We start from the raw sequence: 18838 nt of genomic DNA, 5'->3' as shown, positions 1-18838 counted from the left end.
GGTCCCGAATGGCAGCACTTGCCACTCGTAGACCTCAGGTGTCTCTTCTCTCTGCATGTGGCGCCAGATAAAACGCAGAAGGGGCTTATCTTCAGGCAGTAACAGCACTTGGTGAAACATACCTTTGATATCACCACTTATGCCAACACTGTGCTCTCGGAACCGCAGAAGGACTCCGAGTAAGGAAGGGCTCAAAGTAGGGCCAGGCAGCAGAGAATCATTCAGACTCACGCCTCTGTATTGAAAGGAACAGTCAAACACAATGCGATTTTTCCCGTTATGCTGCACCATGTGGTGCGGGATGTACCATTTCTCACCACCGGATGGAGCATCATGTCCAGGTAACCTCGTAACAGTGCCGGCTGTTTCCAATTTCTTTATTTCTCCTTCATAGGTGGCTGCACTATCCATGTCTCTCAATAGGCGTTTCTCTAGGCCTCTGAGCCTTGGCATCACAGCCTCCATTGGAGCTTGAAGGGTAGGAGAATTCTTTCGCCGAAGCAGAGGGGTAGCATATCTGAGCATGCCATTAACCTCTACTCTGGTGGTCTTGGAATCGAGGAGATCAATGGCCTGTTGGTCTTCTCGAGAGCGTGTCACCTGCTTCTCACCTCTAGCCGGCAAAACATCGAGCTGCCAAAGCTTTTCCACATTCCTCCGCAACTCTACTTCCAGTGGGCTGAGCGAGGTAAACAAGCACTGCTGGGATGACAATTTTAGCTCTGTGAGCCTAGCTGGACCTTGAAGCGTCCAACCGAGCCTGGTCTTGATTGCTGCAGGGCCACCCGGAGGTCCAAGACAAACAGGCTCGATGGGGTTGATCAGGTGAGGATTGTCTGCTCCTATCAGCAGCAAAGGGTTCACTCGGTCGAATGGCTGGAGAGGGATGTCACGGAGGTGCTTGAACTTTGACCTGAGGCTGGTCACAGGGTAGGTTTGATCAGCAAGGCTGAGGCGCTTTGATGTGAAGGCATCACCAATCACAAAGGCCTTGTTCGGCTGAGTAATGGGTGAGACTCGGAAGGTAACAGACATGCCGTCCAGTGTCTGCACATCCTGGCGAATGGTCCGCAGGGTCAACGTTTCTGGAGGTCCTTGTAGCCCTAGCTGCTGTGCTGCGGCAGGCAGGAGCATAGTACGTTCTGAACCATCGTCAAGCACTGCGTAGGTTTCAAGTGTCTTGTTCTCATGACGGAGAAGGACTCTAACTACTTTCAGGAGGACACGACTAAACTCCACTGGTCGGTCCAGGTAGAGGATCTCTGTGGCAGAGCTAACAAGACATGATTCTTCCTTTGCAGGTTTGACATTGACCTCATGCAGTATCTGGAGATGTTTACCTTGACACTTACTACAGGGTTTCTTAAGGGTACACTCTGCTGCAGTGTGCCCTCTTCCACATCGCCAGCAGCGTCGATTGGTCTTAATCCACTCTATGATCTGATTCTTATCAAATGACTTGAATGTCTCACACTGGCTTAAGAAGTGCTCCTTGCTGTCACAATATGGGCAGTAGGCTTGCGGTTTCTTGTTGCCTGTGCGGTCAGGTTTCTTCACTGCTGGCACTGCCTCCTCAGCGCCGTGGCGTACTGTGGCCGGACGGGAGAGTTTGGAGTCACGCTTGGGATCTGCCTTCCGCTTACCATCTGTCTTGGCTGGCTCTTTCAAGATAGCTTGACCTTCACTGTCTTGACACCATGCCTCATATTCTAGCCATTCTGAAAAGTCTGTGAGGTTGTATCCGGTACCAGGTAGGCGGCACATACATCTGCGGAATTCTGAGCGTAGATCTGAGGGGAGTTTACTTAACAGACGTTCCACGTGGGACCCACACTCAAGCTCCACTGCGCCTTCATGACCCAGCGTCTGCAACATTCCCACTAAGGCACGCACTTGTAAGGAAAACTTCTGGAAGGCCTGTGAGTCTCCCTGTCGGATATCTGGAGCACTCATCACAGTGGCAATTTTCTTTAGGGCCAGCTTCTGAGGTCGTCCAAACTTATCTGTCAAAGCAGCCATGGTATCTGCATAGGGTGTAGGTGAGTTCAGATAGGCATCTGCAATTAGACGAGCCTCCTCTAACTTGAGATGATCCAGAAGAACCTGATATCGGAACAGGTCTGTGGCATCAGGAGGTAGGAGGTTGTCCAATGCAATCTTAAGGCGGGTAAACTCACTAGGATCTCTTTTAGAGAAGTCAGGAATGGTTGGAATAGGTCCTCGGTAGGTTCTCTCTCTTAGGAATGCTAGTGGCTGCTGGACATAGCCATCGTGAACAGATGTGGTTGGCCCATAGTGCGAATAAGGATTCAGTGGCGTGCGTGTTGAAGTGAGGTTGGCTGATCGGCGTGGGTCTGAAGGCCTTGGTGGGTTCATGTTAGATGCAGACTGGTATGGAAACCCATCGGCATAAAGATGGCTGTTGGAGGCAGGCATATGGTACCGTTGCCTATAATCATGTGATGAAGGTAAGTGATCATCATAGAGCTGTCGACTTGATAGTGGAGGAGGTGCCTGTGTGTTCGTAGGTAATGCTGACCTTGTTTGATCTTTGATCACTTGTAGCTCACTCATCATCCTGTTGATGGAGTCCATAATGAACTGCTCTCTCTTATTCACTGGAGTCGGGTCAACAGGATCATGGTGGTCTCTTTGTGCAGCATCTGGACTTACATCCCGTTGCTGATAAGGCTGTGAGTGGTGCTCTGAGTGAGGCCTGGACGCAGGTGTGCTTTCTGCCTGAGGAGCTGGTTTAGACCTGGGCTGAGAAGGATGAGGCAGGTTAGGCTTTGATGTTAAAGCGTTGGCAGAGGTGAAGGGCAGATGGCGAAAGGATGGGATGGCATCAGGATAAGGACTTGGTGCTGACTGCTCATAAGATGACATCCCATAAGGTCTACTATGCTGCGGTGCTTCTGGCCCTTGAGTCTCATAGCCGTCTTGATGTCTAAGAATAGGCCAAGGAGGCCTATGATCCCTCTCTGGTGCTCCAGCTGCCTGTTGGTCCTCAATGGCATTCCACTCATCAATCACCACGTCATCACCCTGACTAATAGGGCTGGTAGAGCGAGATGAATATGGTGTTATCCTCCTGGCTTCATCCACTGTCCTCTGTTGTCTATCTTCTTGCCCCTGTGCATACTGTGCTGCATTACTTCCTTCTGATTGCACTATTCGCCGCCGGCCAGCAAGCTGGACATCATAATCTCTTAGAAAGGCAGGCTGACGAGACTGGCGCTTAGGGCGCACGGGGGGTAATAGAAGGTTACTAGGTGGATGATGATGCATTCTGCAGGTAAAGGAAAGGAATCCAAAGTAGCACTACTAATCCGACTCGAAGGACCAATATTGAAACTAGTGGCTTTAGTGGACTGTATCTAGGTGAGGTCCGTGTGTAGCAGTGTCGCTTTGGCGTGTCGGTAAGAACACTTCTTGAGACTGGAATGCAGTTAGCTGTTTTAATGCAAATATTCAGGCAGCACAGTAATACACAGGGGTCAGATGAGGCACCACCGGTATAAAGCTGAGGAACTTCACACACATTGTGGTTTTATCTTCTTAATTATTTAAATGAATTGTGAAATAGAAATTGTGGTCTAAAAGGAAAGACAGAAATAATATCTTGGTTGGCATAAATGACACCATTCACTTACTTTACACAAATAAACATACATATGAAACCTATGAAACGTCTCTGTGTAATGTATTAAATATTTCAAGTTCTTGGATCAATATGTTACCAAACACGTATACAGGATGAAATGCACATTGCTAGGCGTTCACTTAAGGTGCTAATGGGCAGCAATCACGTGCACAAAGAATGCTTCACGGAGATAACAGCAATCACGTTAACATACGAATCTGGATGCTATCTGCTATACAACTTGAACACATTTGGATGCTAAATGTTAACGTTAGACTTCAAACACAATTGCATTAACCTAGACCTAGGCATCATTTACATTTGCATATGGCTATGAGCTAACCAAAAAGATTGTATGACAAACGAACTTTCTATAGTAAGGAATGCTTTCTAATGAACAAAGGAATCAACTTACAGTTCGTCATGGACGCACAATCTCTACTTAGACTAAACGGTAAGTAAATTATAAAGTTGTAAACTGCTAAGCTAGTTACTACACAGATGTAACAATCTGGAACAACGTCGGAAATCTTCTACTTGCTGAATCACCCGCGAACTGTCTGTAGCCTACAACTTGCACGTCATGCGCGTGCGCAAGTGCAGGGCTTTCAGTCTCTATCAGTGGCCTTCTTAACAGACACGATTGGATTGTTTATTGATTAGATTAGATTGATTATAGATACAGATTATTCACAGATTCTAAGAGTATATTATAGATTGTACACACTGGTTATTTTACTGCTTCTTGTGTGTTGATGTCTTCAATACATTCAGATGAACAGATTCGGTTTAAGTTCTGTTCTGTATAAATAATTAAAGTGTAGCAGCTCAATGAGTATAATGAAATTTCCTTAAATTAGTCTGGTGAAATTCCACTTATCATTTATTATTCAAGTTTAGTAGTGGTCTAGACTAGACCATCTGTTCTTTGTGGAATGAATCCTTTAAATCTCTGTTCTACTCTGAAAACAGATACAAGTGCAGATAAAATAAAGGTGCATAGTACACATTTTAATCAGTAGATTATCTGAGGAGCAATTATTAGTGCATTAGTCCAAGTGTTGTTTGTCTGATGTGCCTGCAGGGTAAGAGCTGATCTGACCCAGGATCTAGGACCCAGGAGACACCTGCACACTGGACATACACCAGGCAGGAAGAGGGAACTAGGTGAGTACACATTTTGGATTTGATCAGGATTTCTGAAAAGTAAAGTAATTGTATCAATCAAACTGATCTCAGGGCCTACATTTCAGTGTGGGATTGTGGGTATTGCTCTTAATTTGCTCTTAATTTGGTCAAGTGAATGCGGAGCTATTGACCGGATGGACCAACTTGACTTGACTCTAACTTGAATCAAACTGAATCACACACACACACACACACACACACACACACACACACACACACATAACTCCTTTGCAGGACTCAGACTCTCGCTCTACTTTCACTTTCTAGACTGTGCATGTATTATGTGAAAAATACTTCTACCAAAATAGGGATCAAAGATTATTACATTTATCATGACCTGTTGCCACAAACATTTATTCCTATTATCATGTCTATCGCATTACAGTAGTGAGTTAGTAAAATATATTGCAACCCTCCCCCTCATGTATTGTTCCCCACTGAACATTCATTGGAAGCCCTGTGAACAATAACAAATATCACTATTTATTTATTTATTTGTTGTTTATTAGTGCTTGTAAATGTAGGACTATGTGTAGTGAGTTCATGAGTTTGTAATGACTTGGTTTTGTCATTTTTAAACAGATGAGGACCTGAGGAGAGTTATGGAAAATCACAAAGACAGCCTGAAGAGGAGGTTTGAGAACATCTCTGAAGGCATCATCAAACCAGGAGCTGAGATACTCCTCAATAAGATCTACACAGAGCTCTACATCACAGGAGGAGAGAGTGAAGGGGTGAATAAGGAACATGAGGTTTGGCAGGTAGAGTCAGCGTCCAGATCTCAGTACACAGAAGACACACCAATCAACTGCAACGACATCTTCAAGCCCTTACTCGGACAGGAGAAGCACATCAGAACTGTGATGACCAAAGGTGTTGCTGGTATTGGAAAAACTGTCTCAGTGCAAAAGTTTATTCTTGATTGGACAGATGGGGAAGCCAATCAGGATGTAGATTTTATGTTTCCCCTTTCTTTCCGTGAGCTTAATTTAGTCAGGGGTGATCAGTACTGTCTTCACAGGCTCCTGCTTGACTTCCACCCTGAGCTGAAGGAGCTGAATGATGGTGAAGGATACAAAGACTGTCAGGTTGTGTTCATCTTTGATGGTTTGGATGAGAGTAGGTTGACTCTGGACTTGAAGCAGAAAAGTGAGTTGTTTGATGTGAAACAAACATCATCAGTGGATATTGTGATGACAAGCCTCATTCAGGGAACTCTGCTTCCCTCTGCACTCATCTGGATAACCTCAAGACCAGCTGCAGCCAGTCAGATTCCTGATAAGTTCATTGACCAGGTAACAGAAGTACGAGGATTCAATGACTCACAGAAGGAAGAATACTTCAGGAAGAGAATCAGCGATGAGAGTCAGGTCAACAAAATCATCTCACACATTCAGACATCCAGGAGTCTCCATATTATGTGCCACATTCCAGTCTTTTGTTGGATTGCAGCTACTGTACTTCAGCAGATGCTGGAAATAGAAAACATCAAAGACATTCCCACAACGCTGACTGAGATGTTCATACGCTTCTTGCTCATCCAAACCACACGAAAGGATCAGAAGTATCAGAGTAAATCTGAAAAAGATACAAAGAAACTCCTGAAATCTCAGAGGTTCATTTTACTGAAGCTGGCAGAACTGGCTTTCAAGAATCTAGAGAATGGCAACCTCATGTTTTATGAGGAAGACCTGAGAGAGTGTGGTATTGATGTCAGTGAAGCTTCAGTGTACTCTGGCATGTGCACTGAGATCTTCAAGACAGAAACTGTGGAATCTCAAAAGAAGAAGGTCTACTGCTTTGTGCATCTGAGTGTCCAGGAGTTTCTGGCAGCTGTGTTTGTGTTTCACTCGTATTTGGCTAAGAAACTTGAGGCATTGAAATGCTTCCTCAGTGAACAGGAAAGAGATGAACTCAATCCATCATTTTTATCTAATGTTGTATCAGCATTTGGAGGACAAACACAAGACAACTTACATGTTTTACTTAAGAGGGCAGTTGATAAGGCTTTGGAGAGCCAGAACGGACACCTGGATCTCTTCCTTCGCTTCCTAATGGGCATTTCTCTGGAGAGCAATCACAGACTTTTGCAAGGTCTACTGAACCGCACACACAACAGCTCAAATAGTATCAAGGAAGTATGTGAGTACATGAAGGAGCTCAACAGAGAAGGTCTCTCTCCTGAACGATGCATCAATCTTTTCCACTGCTTATTTGAAATGAATGATGATTCCATGCACAAAGAAATTCAGACATTCTTGTCATCACCAAAGAACATGAAACAGAAGTTATCTCCTGCCCACTGTTCGGCACTGGCCCACATGCTTCTGATGTCTGAGGAGGTGCTGGATGAGATTGAGCTGAAGAAATACAACACATCAGATGAGGGACGCAGGAGACTGCTCCCAGCTGTGAGGTGCTGCAGAAAGGCACGGTGAGTTTCTGATGGAGAGACTGTGCTAATTATAGTGACTAAATATAATGTTGAAGTCACTAGTCTACTACCAGCTGGGGCGAACCCAGACTAACCTGTTAGCAAATTTGAATTTGGAATTGTTCAGTCTGAAAAGGAGCCCATTAATGTCCTGAATGACCAAAAATGCAGGACTATTTCATTTCTGTAATATTTGATCTGTTTTCTTGTTGTTATGCAGACTTGCTGAATGCAAACTCTCAGAGAAGTCCTGTGGAATTGTGGCTGCTGTTCTACAGTCACCAAACTCCCTGATACAGCTGGACCTGAGTCACAATGACCTGGGAGATTCTGGAGTTCAGCTTCTCTCTAAGGGACTGTTTAGTCCCCACTGCAAACTGCAGACATTAAGGTTGGTGTTTGTCAGACATGTCTTTATAAAGGATTATTACTATGACTAGTGTAGCACATTATAGTTTGGTTGATGTTTTATATGCGTCTTACACTCTCAGAAATGGAAGTACCAGTGTGTACCTAAAACGGTACAAATGCTTGTCGCTGGGGCAGTACCCTTTTGAAGTACAATAATGTACCCCTAATGCAGGTACCGTTTGGTACCCTAGCCATTTGTACCCATCAAGGTACACTTGTGTACCTGCAATGACCGAAATGTACCTGTGTATATCATTACAGCATAGCAGCCTTAAAAGGTACTAATCTGTACTTTAAGGGTACAACCCCAGTGAAAATTTAAGGTGGTATAATTGAAATGTATTCACACAACCAGTAAGTAAATTAAAATGTTTATTCTGAGAGAAAAATCACTTTGTGATATTACACACAATACTACAGGTACATAAAAGTTAACACATTCATATCAAAACATCAAAGTATCTTACATTAATCAATATGCATATTAACGTAAAACATGTTGTAACTCTTTATGTAAGTGTAAATATAAAACAGTTTGATCTCCAATATTTTGCTTCCACATTGTGTTTATATGCAGAGGGAAAAAAATGATTAACTTGCACCATAGGTGATCAACATTAATAACCTTGATCTATATTATACCAATATTTGAGTTAACCACTTCACACAAAAAAACCTTGCATGCTTTTAAGTTCATGTTAATACTAACATATGAGATGAAAATGTAGTATCTGCTTACCGTCACCATTACAAATGCATTAAAATGTTACAAGAGAAAAGCTCCCAGCACTATCGCATCTTGTGCTTGTCACTTAAGGTTTTTACAAAACTAACATTGTCCTTGCAGTAACTTTGCAGTTGCTATAATCTTAGAATTCTCATGTTTGGATTCACAGTGCATACACTAATTGAGTAAAAGATACGCGTCTTGAAGTGTGATACAATGAGTCACAATGACATCATTGAGTAGTATCTCAGAAAACAATGTGAAAGCCTAAGCAAATATTAGCAAGCCTATAAACATATACAATATAAACACACTCCAATCCTTCCATTTGGGTAGAATGAGGCGTGCCATTAAAAAGCCAAGAGTCTCAAAAGGCACTAAAGTTCAATATCAAAAACTGGCAGAAATCCAACAAATTCTTCAGTAGGACTTCGACTGGAACCTTACTTGATCTACAGGACGTTGATATATTTTCAAGCAGTGGTATCACCAATGACAGCAGGGGTTGTACGTCTGTTGAAAGCAAAATGTAAACACAAACCTCAGAATTAGATATTTTCAACCACACAAATAAATAGCCTCAGACAGATTGTGTAAAATACACATGTATGCAACTACAGTATGTCAATCCACTCACCTGGCATAGATCATTGCTAAGTCATTGCAAGTTCCGTGGACTGTCTGACTCTCCCAAAACTTCTCCATACATCCTTTTCACCTTATATTCATAAAGCTGCCCGCTCCGCTATGCGTTTGAGAGAGAAATGGCATATGCAATACATTAATATAAATTAAAAAAAATGACACAATGAAACAGCACAAGATGACCCTAAGCAATAATTTCTCCTGGACAAACTAAACAATCTAAAAATTGTCTGTATTATTTTCATTTCTATGTGTATTTAACATCAATAAGAAAAATACTATCAATACACTAAGAAAAACGACCAAGTTGTGTTACTTACGTAGCCATTCCTTCAGTAAAAGCAGAGCCATAGTTTTCTCTATCACTCTGAGTAGAGGTACTTCCACACGCCAACATTCTGCCTTGGTGGTTATCTGTGTGAGAGGGATTAACGTTAGCAGCTAGCAGAACCATAAGGTTGGTTCATAAGGTTAGGTTACTAGCGAGTGCTAATGTTAGCCTTTAAGCCAATTTGACTCAACAGTATTCACTAACTTCACATTAAAATGGGAAACAGTGATAAAACACACACAAAATACCTTTCCTTAACATCTATCATGATAGTCATGCATTACCGAAGGCGTTTGAACACCGTTTAAAAATATTCATAGCTAACATAGGCTACGTTGCTAGCGAATGCTAATGTCAGCCTATTATGCCAACAATTTGACTCAGTTAACAGTATTCAATATTTACAAACCCGAATTTCGACAAATTGCAACTATACCTTACCTCATGCATTACTGAAGGCATTTGAACACCGTTTCAAAATATCTGAATATAGCTAACATGACATGGGCTACGTAGCTAGCGAATGCTAATATGTTAGCCTTTAAGCGAACAATTCGATTCCGTTAACAGTATTCAACATTTACAAACTGAATTTCGATAAATTGCAACTACATCTTACCTCTGAATAGCGTTGCCTCCTGTTCCATAAAGATTATGCCAGCACCACATCACGTTTCCCCACACCAAGCTCCTCTGCTGAAAACTGCTCCTCCATTACTTTGAGTGAGACGAAAAAATAACGGTTGCTCCCGAATCTCCTCCCCTATCAACTTCTGAGTGACAGTCCATGGGCTTTTTGTACCCATAGGTCCCTTGGTGAAAAGGTACATTATTTATGTACCCCAAATGGTACCTATTAGTACCAATACAAGGTACAGGGTCAAAATTGTACTTGAAAGAACGAAAATGTACCCCAACAGTACCCCTATTTTTGAGAGTGAGGCCTGTGCAAACCAAGTGCAATTTTTCGGATGAAATATTCACACGAAATTGAGCATAGTAGGATTGTGGTTGATAGTGTGCCATAAAGTTAGACTAAGCTCATTCTTTAAAGATTTAACATTAGTCTGGGGAGGCTGCGCTTTGTTTCTACTGCACAAGATGCGTGATCAATGGCATCGTTCAAATGACTCTGTACGCTTGGATAGTTCTTCAACCAATCAGAACAATGATCCGGTGCGTCTTTTGGATGAGCTAGTTTGTGATTGGAGCCAAAGGTTCTGGCAGGGAACAGAGGAGATAAATCTGCTGGTTTCCAGTCTGAGCTGCCGGGTGAAATTCAAATTCCCCCGAAGTTCAGGCAGGGTTCACCCAGCCTACCATAAAGTGACACATATGTTATTAAATTGCTTATATGTATACAATTCTGTCCTCTCATAACATTACCAACATTTAGGGTGTGTGTGTGTGTGTGTGTGTCTGTGTGTGTGTGTGTGTGTGTGTGTGTGTGTGTGTGTGTGTGTGTGAGTGTGTGTGATTTGGCATGGGAAGGACCTGTGAAAGATCACTTGATAGTGCTGATTTATCAGGGCTCCTTGTATCCCATTTATCCATCTCTGTAATATTTTACCTTTCTCATGTTGTTATGCAGACTTGCTAAGTGCAAACTCTCAGAGAAGTCCTGTGGAATTGTGGCTGCTGTTCTACAGTCACCAAACTCCCTGATAGAGCTGGACCTGAGTCACAATGACCTGGGAGATTCTGGAGTCCAGCTTCTCTCTAAGGGACTGTCTAGTCCCCACTGCAAACTGCAGACATTAAGGTTGGTGTTAGTCACACATGTCTTTGTAAAGGATTATTATTATGACTAGCGTAGCACAATATGGTTTGGTTGGTGTTTTATATGTGTCTTAAAGGGATAATCCGGAGTGAAATGCACTTTAGATCATTTTTTCAGACTATTGGGAGTACATACGTTGAGTTGACACCAAAATCATGTCATTCGGATGTATTTTGAGAAAGTTCGAGCTCACCGTTTTTAGCCAAAACTCGTTAGCCTGGAAGTGACTGAGGCATGTCCTTTCGCCGCTACAAAACGCTATTTTTATACCGCTTCTACTGTTCCAAACAACACTACACTTACGTGGTAGTGAGTAGAGGATCCCTAAAGCCAAACCGAAGTATCCCCACGTCTTTATGTGGTCGGATAGAGAGTCCAGAATGAATTTAATCGAGTCCGTACCTTTCCGGAAATGTTAATAAAGTGTTGTTTCAGCGTTGCTAGCTGCAGCAGCGCCATTTCCGGAAAGGTACTGACTCGATTAAATTCATTCTGGACTCTCTATCCGACCACATAAAGACGTGGGGATACTTCGGTTTGGCTTTAGGGACCCTCTACTCACTACCACGCAAGTGTAGTGTTGTTTGGAACAGTAAAAGAGGTATAAAAATAGCGTTTTGTAGCGGCGAAAGGACATGCCCGAGTCACTTCCAGGCTAACGAGTTTTGGCTAAAAACGGTGAGCTCGAACTTTCTCAAAATACATCCGAATGACATGATTTTGGTGTCAACTCAACGTACGTACTCCCAATAGTCCGAAAAATTGATCTAAAGTGCATTTCACTCCGGATTATCCCTTTAAGGCCTGTCCACACCAAGTCCAATTTTCCGGATGAAATATTCACACGAAATTAAGCATAGTAGTAGGATTGTGGTTGATGGCGTGCCATAAAGTGACACTTATGTTATTAAATTGCTTATATGTATACAATTCTGTCCTCTCATAACATTACCAACATTTCAGGTGTGTGTGTGTGTGTGTGTGTGTGTGTGTGATTTGGCATGGGAATGACCTGTGAAAGATCACTTGATAGTGCTGATTTATCAGGGCTCCTTGTATCCCATTTATCCATCTCTGTAATATTTTGTCCTTTTTCATGTTGTTATGCAGACTTGCTGAATGCAAACTCTCAGAGAAGTCCTGTGGAATTGTGGCTGCTGTTCTACAGTCACCAAACTCCCTGGTAGAGCTGGACCTGAGTCTCAATGACCTGGGAGATTCTGGAGTCCATCTTTTCTCTAAGGGACTGTCTAGTCCCCACTGCAAACTGCAGACCTTAAGGTTGGTGTTAGTCAGACATGTCTTTGTAAAGGATTATTATTATGACTAGCGTAGCACATTATAGTTTGATTGGTGTTTTATATGTGTCTTAAGACCTGTACAGACCAGGTCCAATTTTTCGGACAAAATATTCACCCGGAATTAAGCAACACATGCATTCTTATTTGTCTCGTTTGATGTGACATCTCGCATTTGAAAAGGAGCTCCTGACCAATCAAATAATGATTTCACAGGGTTCTGTTGATGTCACAAGTAGAATGACAAGCAGGTAAAGCTGACAAAATGGGTAATCTTGCTGCCCATGATGACTAGTCTCATTATAGGCCTGAATGTCAAAGTCACAAAGAGTTTACATTACATCAGAACTCTCCCAGGTGTTCAAGAGTGTGAGCTCCACCACAGACAGCTTTCCTCACCTCTTACCACGTTCCAACCATCTTCCCAAATCTCAATGCAGTTTCTTTTACCGTCAGCTGTTGCATGACGTTACTTTCAAGAGATGACGATTGCAACAAGTTGGATTCTTTCAAGTCCCCTGCAGCTCAAGCCAAAATGCACCCCATGAATGAACAAAGGCTGATCTGCTTTAAATCTCCATGATGTTATGAGCTCTCCCTGTTGTTCTCTCTTGTAGTGGGCATGTCTAACCCAAAACCATCTCTTTCTTGGCTGCATGTAAAAAACAACGTCATATAGACACTCTGAAGTCAATAGGCTACTGTCTACTGCATGTAGCTACAGTATAAACAACGTCATAAAGTCACTCTGAAGTCAATGGGCTACTCTCTACTGAAAGTGTGTTAACATGTGTGACGTGAGCATGAAATAGAAAGTGAAATATTTTAAATAATTGCATTGGACTGTGTTGACATTCTGTGTTTTTTTGCCCTGGGATTTCATGACATAATGACATATCTCGCGTGTTCGGGCTTTTAATTATATACGTTTACAGACTGAATCCTGAGGGTTTACTGTGGCATAGTTTTAGAATGACACCCTCTCTCTCTCTCAATTCAACTCAAGGCTGCTTTATTAGAATGAGTGTAAGTACAGTATTGCCAAAGCACAAGCAAAACAGCATAACATTAACAATCAGAACTAACTCTCTCTCTCTCCCTCTCCCTCTCTCTCTCTCTCTCTCTCTCTCTCTCTCTCTCTCTCTCTCAGGCTCAGTCAGTGTGATATTTCAGATGAAGGTTATGTTTCCCTGGCTCTGGCTCTGATGTTAAACCCCTCCTGTGTGAAAGAGCTGGATGTGAACAACAATCATCCTGGAGAATCAGCACAGAAACTGTTATCTGCTACACTGAAGGATCCTCATCGGAAAGCTGAAGCACCTCAGTATGTACTCTAGAGAATCACATACATCAAGTTGTAGTCTGGATTGATTGATTGATTGATTGATTGATTGATTGATTGATTGATTGATTCTTACATTCACAGAAGTGGATAGAAGATACATACAATTGCATTCAGTAGCCTAACCCCTACTGTATCATCTATAAACAGAACAGAACATTTGATTGACAGTCTTCAGCAAAAAAACCCTCTTCTGAATGAAAAATGCATTTCCTACTGTATAGTCAGAACACAGAACAAGAGTGCATTTGAAAGCGTGAAACCCAGGAGTAAATGCACTTGTAATGTAATTCTAGTGTTTAACAAGTACAGTAGACTACAATACAGTATGTGACCTGTTAGTGTTACTGCAGAAGGACTAGTTCTCATGTAACATTTTAAACTAGGCCTACAAGTTGTTGCAACTGTCCACCCAAATAGCAAAACGCCAGTCCAATAAAAGGGAACAAAGGGTGGTTGTGTGTGTGTGTGTGTGTGTGTGTGTGTGTGTGTGTGTGTGTGTGTGTGTGGGTGTGGGTGTGTATGTGTGTGTGTGTGTGTTGTGTAGTAGGATGGATGAGTGTCCCGATGAGCTCAGGCAGTTCTGTAGTTTGACTGAATAAATCAATAATCAGCCAATCTAAATGCAGCATCAACTACACTGTTTAAAACTATGTCCTCTTATAACATTACAAACCATTCATGTGTGTGTGTGTGTGTGTGTGTGTGTGTGGGGGGGGGGGGGGGGGGGGCATGGAAATGACGTACGAAAGATCTCTTGATTTATCGGGGCACCTTGTATCCCATTTATCCATCTCTGCAATATTTGACCTTTTTTCATGTTGTTATGCAGACTTGCTGGATGCAAACTCTCAGAGAAGTCCTGTGGAATTGTGGCTGCTGTTCTACAGTCACCAAACTCCCTGATAGAGCTGGACCTGAGTCACAATGACCTGGGAGATTCTGGAGTCCAGCTTCTCTCTAAGGGACTGTCTAGTCCCCACTGCAAACTGCAGACCTTAAGGTTGGTGTTAGTCAGACATGTCTTTGTAAAGGATTATTATTATGACTAGCGTAGCACATTATTGTTTGGTTGGTGTTTTATATGTGTCTTAAGACCTGTACACAACAAGTACATTTTTTTTTTCGGACAAAACATTCACATGAAATTAAGCAGGTTACTAAAAACATGTATTCTATTAGTCTCGTTTGATGTGAAATATCGTATTTAGATAGATAGATAGATACTTTATTGATCCGCAAGGGGAAATTCAAGAACATATTTGAAAGCGAAGGACCTCCTGACCAATCAAATAATGATTTCACAGAGTTCCATTGATGTCACAAGTTGAAGGACGATTAGACAAAGCTGACAGAATGGGTTATCTTGACCATAATGACTAGTCTCATTATAGAGGGGGCCAGCCGTGGCCTACTGGTTTGGGTTTCCAGCTTGTAACCGTAGGGTTCCCCGATCCCGTTCCCCGTTCCCTGTTCCCCGATCCCCCAAAAAAATGTGGGCACTGCCACTGCTCTCCCACGTCACATTCACGGCTGAAGTGCCCTTGAGCAAGGCACCTAACCCCTCACACACACACACACACATGCACACACACACACACACACACACACACACACACACACACACACACACACACCACACACACACACACACACACACACACACACACTTGAGCAAGGCACCTAACCCCTCACTGCTCCCCGAGTGCTGCAGTTAAGTAGGCAGCTCACTGCTCTGAGTTAGTGTGTGTGTGTGTGTGTATACAGGAAGTAAAGCAGGCAGCTCACTGCTCTGGGTTAGTGTGTGTGTGTGTGTGTGTGTGTGTGTATATATACAGGAAGTAAAGCAGGCAGCTCACTGCTCTGGGTTAGTGTGTGTGTGTGTATATACAGGAAGTAAAGCAGGCAGCTCACTGCTCTGGGTTAGTGTGTGTGTATATACAGGAAGTAAAGCAGGCAGCTCACTGCTCTGGGTTAGTGTGTGTGTGTATACAGGAAGTAAAGCAGGCAGCTCACTGCTCTGGGTTAGTGTGTGTGTGTGTGTGTGTGTGTGTGTGTGTATATACAGGAAGTAAAGCAGGCAGCTCACTGCTCTGGGTATGTGTGTGTGTGTATATACAGGAAGTAAAGCAGGCAGCTCACTGCTCTGGGTTAGTGTGTGTGTGTATATACAGGAAGTAAAGCAGGCAGCTCACTGCTCTGGGTTAGTGTGTGTGTGTGTGTATATACAGGAAGTAAAGCAGGCAGCTCACTGCTCTGGGTATGTGTGTGTGTGTATATACAGGAAGTAAAGCAGGCAGCTCACTGCTCTGGGTTAGTGTGTGTGTGTGTGTGTGTATATACAGGAAGTAAAGCAGGCAGCTCACTGCTCTGGGTATGTGTGTGTGTGTGTGTGTATACAGGAAGTAAAGCAGGCAGCTCACTGCTCTGGGTTAGTGTGTGTGTGTGTGTGTGTATACAGGAAGTAAAGCAGGCAGCTCACTGCTCTGGGTTAGTGTGTGTGTGTGTGTGTGTGTATACAGGAAGTAAAGCAGGCAGCTCACTGCTCTGGGTTAGTGTGTGTGTGTATACAGGAAGTAAAGCAGGCAGCTCACTGCTCTGGGTTAGTGTGTGTGTGTGTGTGTGTATATACAGGAAGCAAAGCAGGCAGCTCACTGCTCTGGGTTAGTGTGTGTGTATATACAGGAAGTAAAGCAGGCAGCTCACTGCTCTGTGTATGTGTGTGTGTGTGTGTGTATACAGGAAGTAAAGCAGGCAGCTCACTGCTCTGGGTTAGTGTGTGTGTGTATACAGGAAGTAAAGCAGGCAGCTCACTGCTCTGGGTTAGTGTGTGTGTGTGTGTGTATATACAGGAAGTAAAGCAGGCAGCTCACTGCTCTGGGTTAGTGTGTGTGTATATACAGGAAGTAAAGCAGGCAGCTCACTGCTCTGGGTTAGTGTGTGTGTGTATACAGGAAGTAAAGCAGGCAGCTCACTGCTCTGGGTTAGTGTGTGTGTGTGTATATACAGGAAGTAAAGCAGGCAGCTCACTGCTCTGGGTTAGTGTGTGTGTGTATATACAGGAAGTAAAGCAGGCAGCTCACTGCTCTGGGTTAGTGTGTGCTTCATCTCACTGGCTTCAGCAGCAGCGCTCGAACTCGAACCCCAGTCCAATATGCGGGAGAAAACGGTGGTTGTTCTTGTGTTGTGTAGTGGGATGGACTGCAGTGGCCTCTATCATAACATCAGTGGCATAGACAAGGGAAGGGAAGGATGGCTGTAAGCTTTCAGTTCCCCTGCTAGAACTAACTCTCTCTCTCTCTCTCTCGCTCTCTCTCTCTCTCTCTCTCTCTCTCTCCCTCAGGCTCAGTAAATGTGATATTTCAGATGAAGGTTATGTTTGTCTGGCTCTGGCTCTGATGTTAAACCCCTCCTGTGTGAAAGAGCTGGATGTGAACAACAATCATCCTGGAGAATCAGCACAGAAACTGTTATCTGCTACACTGGAGGATCCTCACCACAAAGTTGAAGCACTTCAGTATGTACTCTAGTGAACCAGAAGCATCAAGTTGTAGTCTGGATTGATTTATTGATATATTACTTAACTGATTTATTGATTTATTCTTACATTCACGCAAGAGAGGATACATGAAATTGCATTCATGCATTCAGTAGCTTAACTAGTACTTTATAATCTCCACACAGAACAGAACATTTGATTGGCAGACTTAACAAAACAAACAAAAACTCTCTTTGAGTAAAAAAATGCATTTCCTATTGTCTAGTTAGAACACATCCATTAACACATAGACTACAGTATGTGACCTGTTACTGTTACTGCAGCAGGACTAGTTCTCATTACAGGTAACAAATGAGTCATGAATCAATTAATAATCATCTAAATGCAGCATCAATTACACTGTTTACACTTATGTCATTTTATGTGCATTTCACTAAATGTAGTCAATTTGATTCAAAGTATCCTTGCGTAATATGTAGAGTTCTTCTGTCACAATCCTGTCAAATGTTGTTGCAGATTTGCTGACTGTAATCTCACTGATAAATCCTGTGAGATTGTTACTTCAGTTCTACAATCACCAAACTCACTGCTACAGCTGGACTTGAATCACAATGATCTGGGGGATTCTGGAGTTCAGCTTCTCTCTAAAGGACTGTCCAGTTTTAACTGCAAAATACACACATTAAGGTGGGTATCCATTTTATTATCATCTTAGGGAGATGAACCATGACAATATAACACCAACTGGTCAGCATTGAACATGCTAGCGTATTGCTCAACTTTTGAGCCGATTTGTGAGTTAGCAGATATCACAGCATGGCTGTGATTTGCAATATGGCAGCAGTGAGAGTGGCGTGGGTAGCAGATATCACCATGGCTGTGATTTGCAATATGGCACCAGTGAGAGTGGTGTGGGTAGCAGATATCACCATGGCTGTGATTTGCAATATGGCAGCAGTGAGAGTGGTGTGGGTAGCAGATATCACCATGGCTGTGATTTGCAATATGGCAGCAGTGAGAGTGGTGTGGGTAGCAGATATCAGCATGGCTGTGATTTGCAGTTAGGCGTGAGGCCAGAGGCCAAGCACAGTGGATGCCTGAACATTTATTTAGAGCATTGGAGCAGTTCTGTAGTTTATTAGTATTTTGATAATGTGTTATCAGTTTACACACACACACACACACACACACACACACACACACACACACACACACACACACACACATGACATTCCAAACTAGAAATAGAAGCTATACATATAAGAGGACCATGGGCCTCCACATGGGCAATGGGAGTGTTTTCATGAGACCATTTTCTCCTAGACCACTGAACAACATTATACACACTCTCTTTCTATCTCTCTCTCTCTCTCGCTCTCTCTCTCAGGCTCTCTGATTGTCTCATCACAGAGAAGGGTTGTGGTTTTCTGGCTTCAGCTCTGACTTCAAACCCCTCCCATCTAAAAGAGCTGGATCTGAGCTACAATCATCATGGAGAATCAGGACTGAAGCTGTTATCTGCTAGACTGGAGGATCCTGC

General features: G+C 43.0%; 1 long non-coding RNA gene and 1 pseudogene across 1 annotated transcript; one reads left to right on the top strand and one right to left on the bottom strand.

Moving 5' to 3' along the window:
• The first annotated feature begins 5578 nt into the window (after positions 1-5578).
• The window catches only part of LOC134075956 (NACHT, LRR and PYD domains-containing protein 12-like), a 44453-nt pseudogene continuing 31193 nt past the window's right edge, over positions 5579-18838 (top strand).
• LOC134081196 (uncharacterized) lies at positions 8867-10046 on the bottom strand. Its single transcript, XR_009939505.1, has 4 exons — positions 9999-10046; positions 9369-9462; positions 9041-9148; positions 8867-8916 (listed from the first exon to the last, which is right to left on the bottom strand). It is a non-coding gene; the product is annotated as an uncharacterized LOC134081196 (long non-coding RNA).

The sequence above is a fragment of the Sardina pilchardus genome, chromosome 1, assembly GCF_963854185.1.
Source record: "Sardina pilchardus chromosome 1, fSarPil1.1, whole genome shotgun sequence".
NCBI lineage: Eukaryota > Metazoa > Chordata > Actinopteri > Clupeiformes > Clupeidae > Sardina > Sardina pilchardus.
This window is presented reverse-complemented; position numbering and strand designations above follow the sequence as displayed.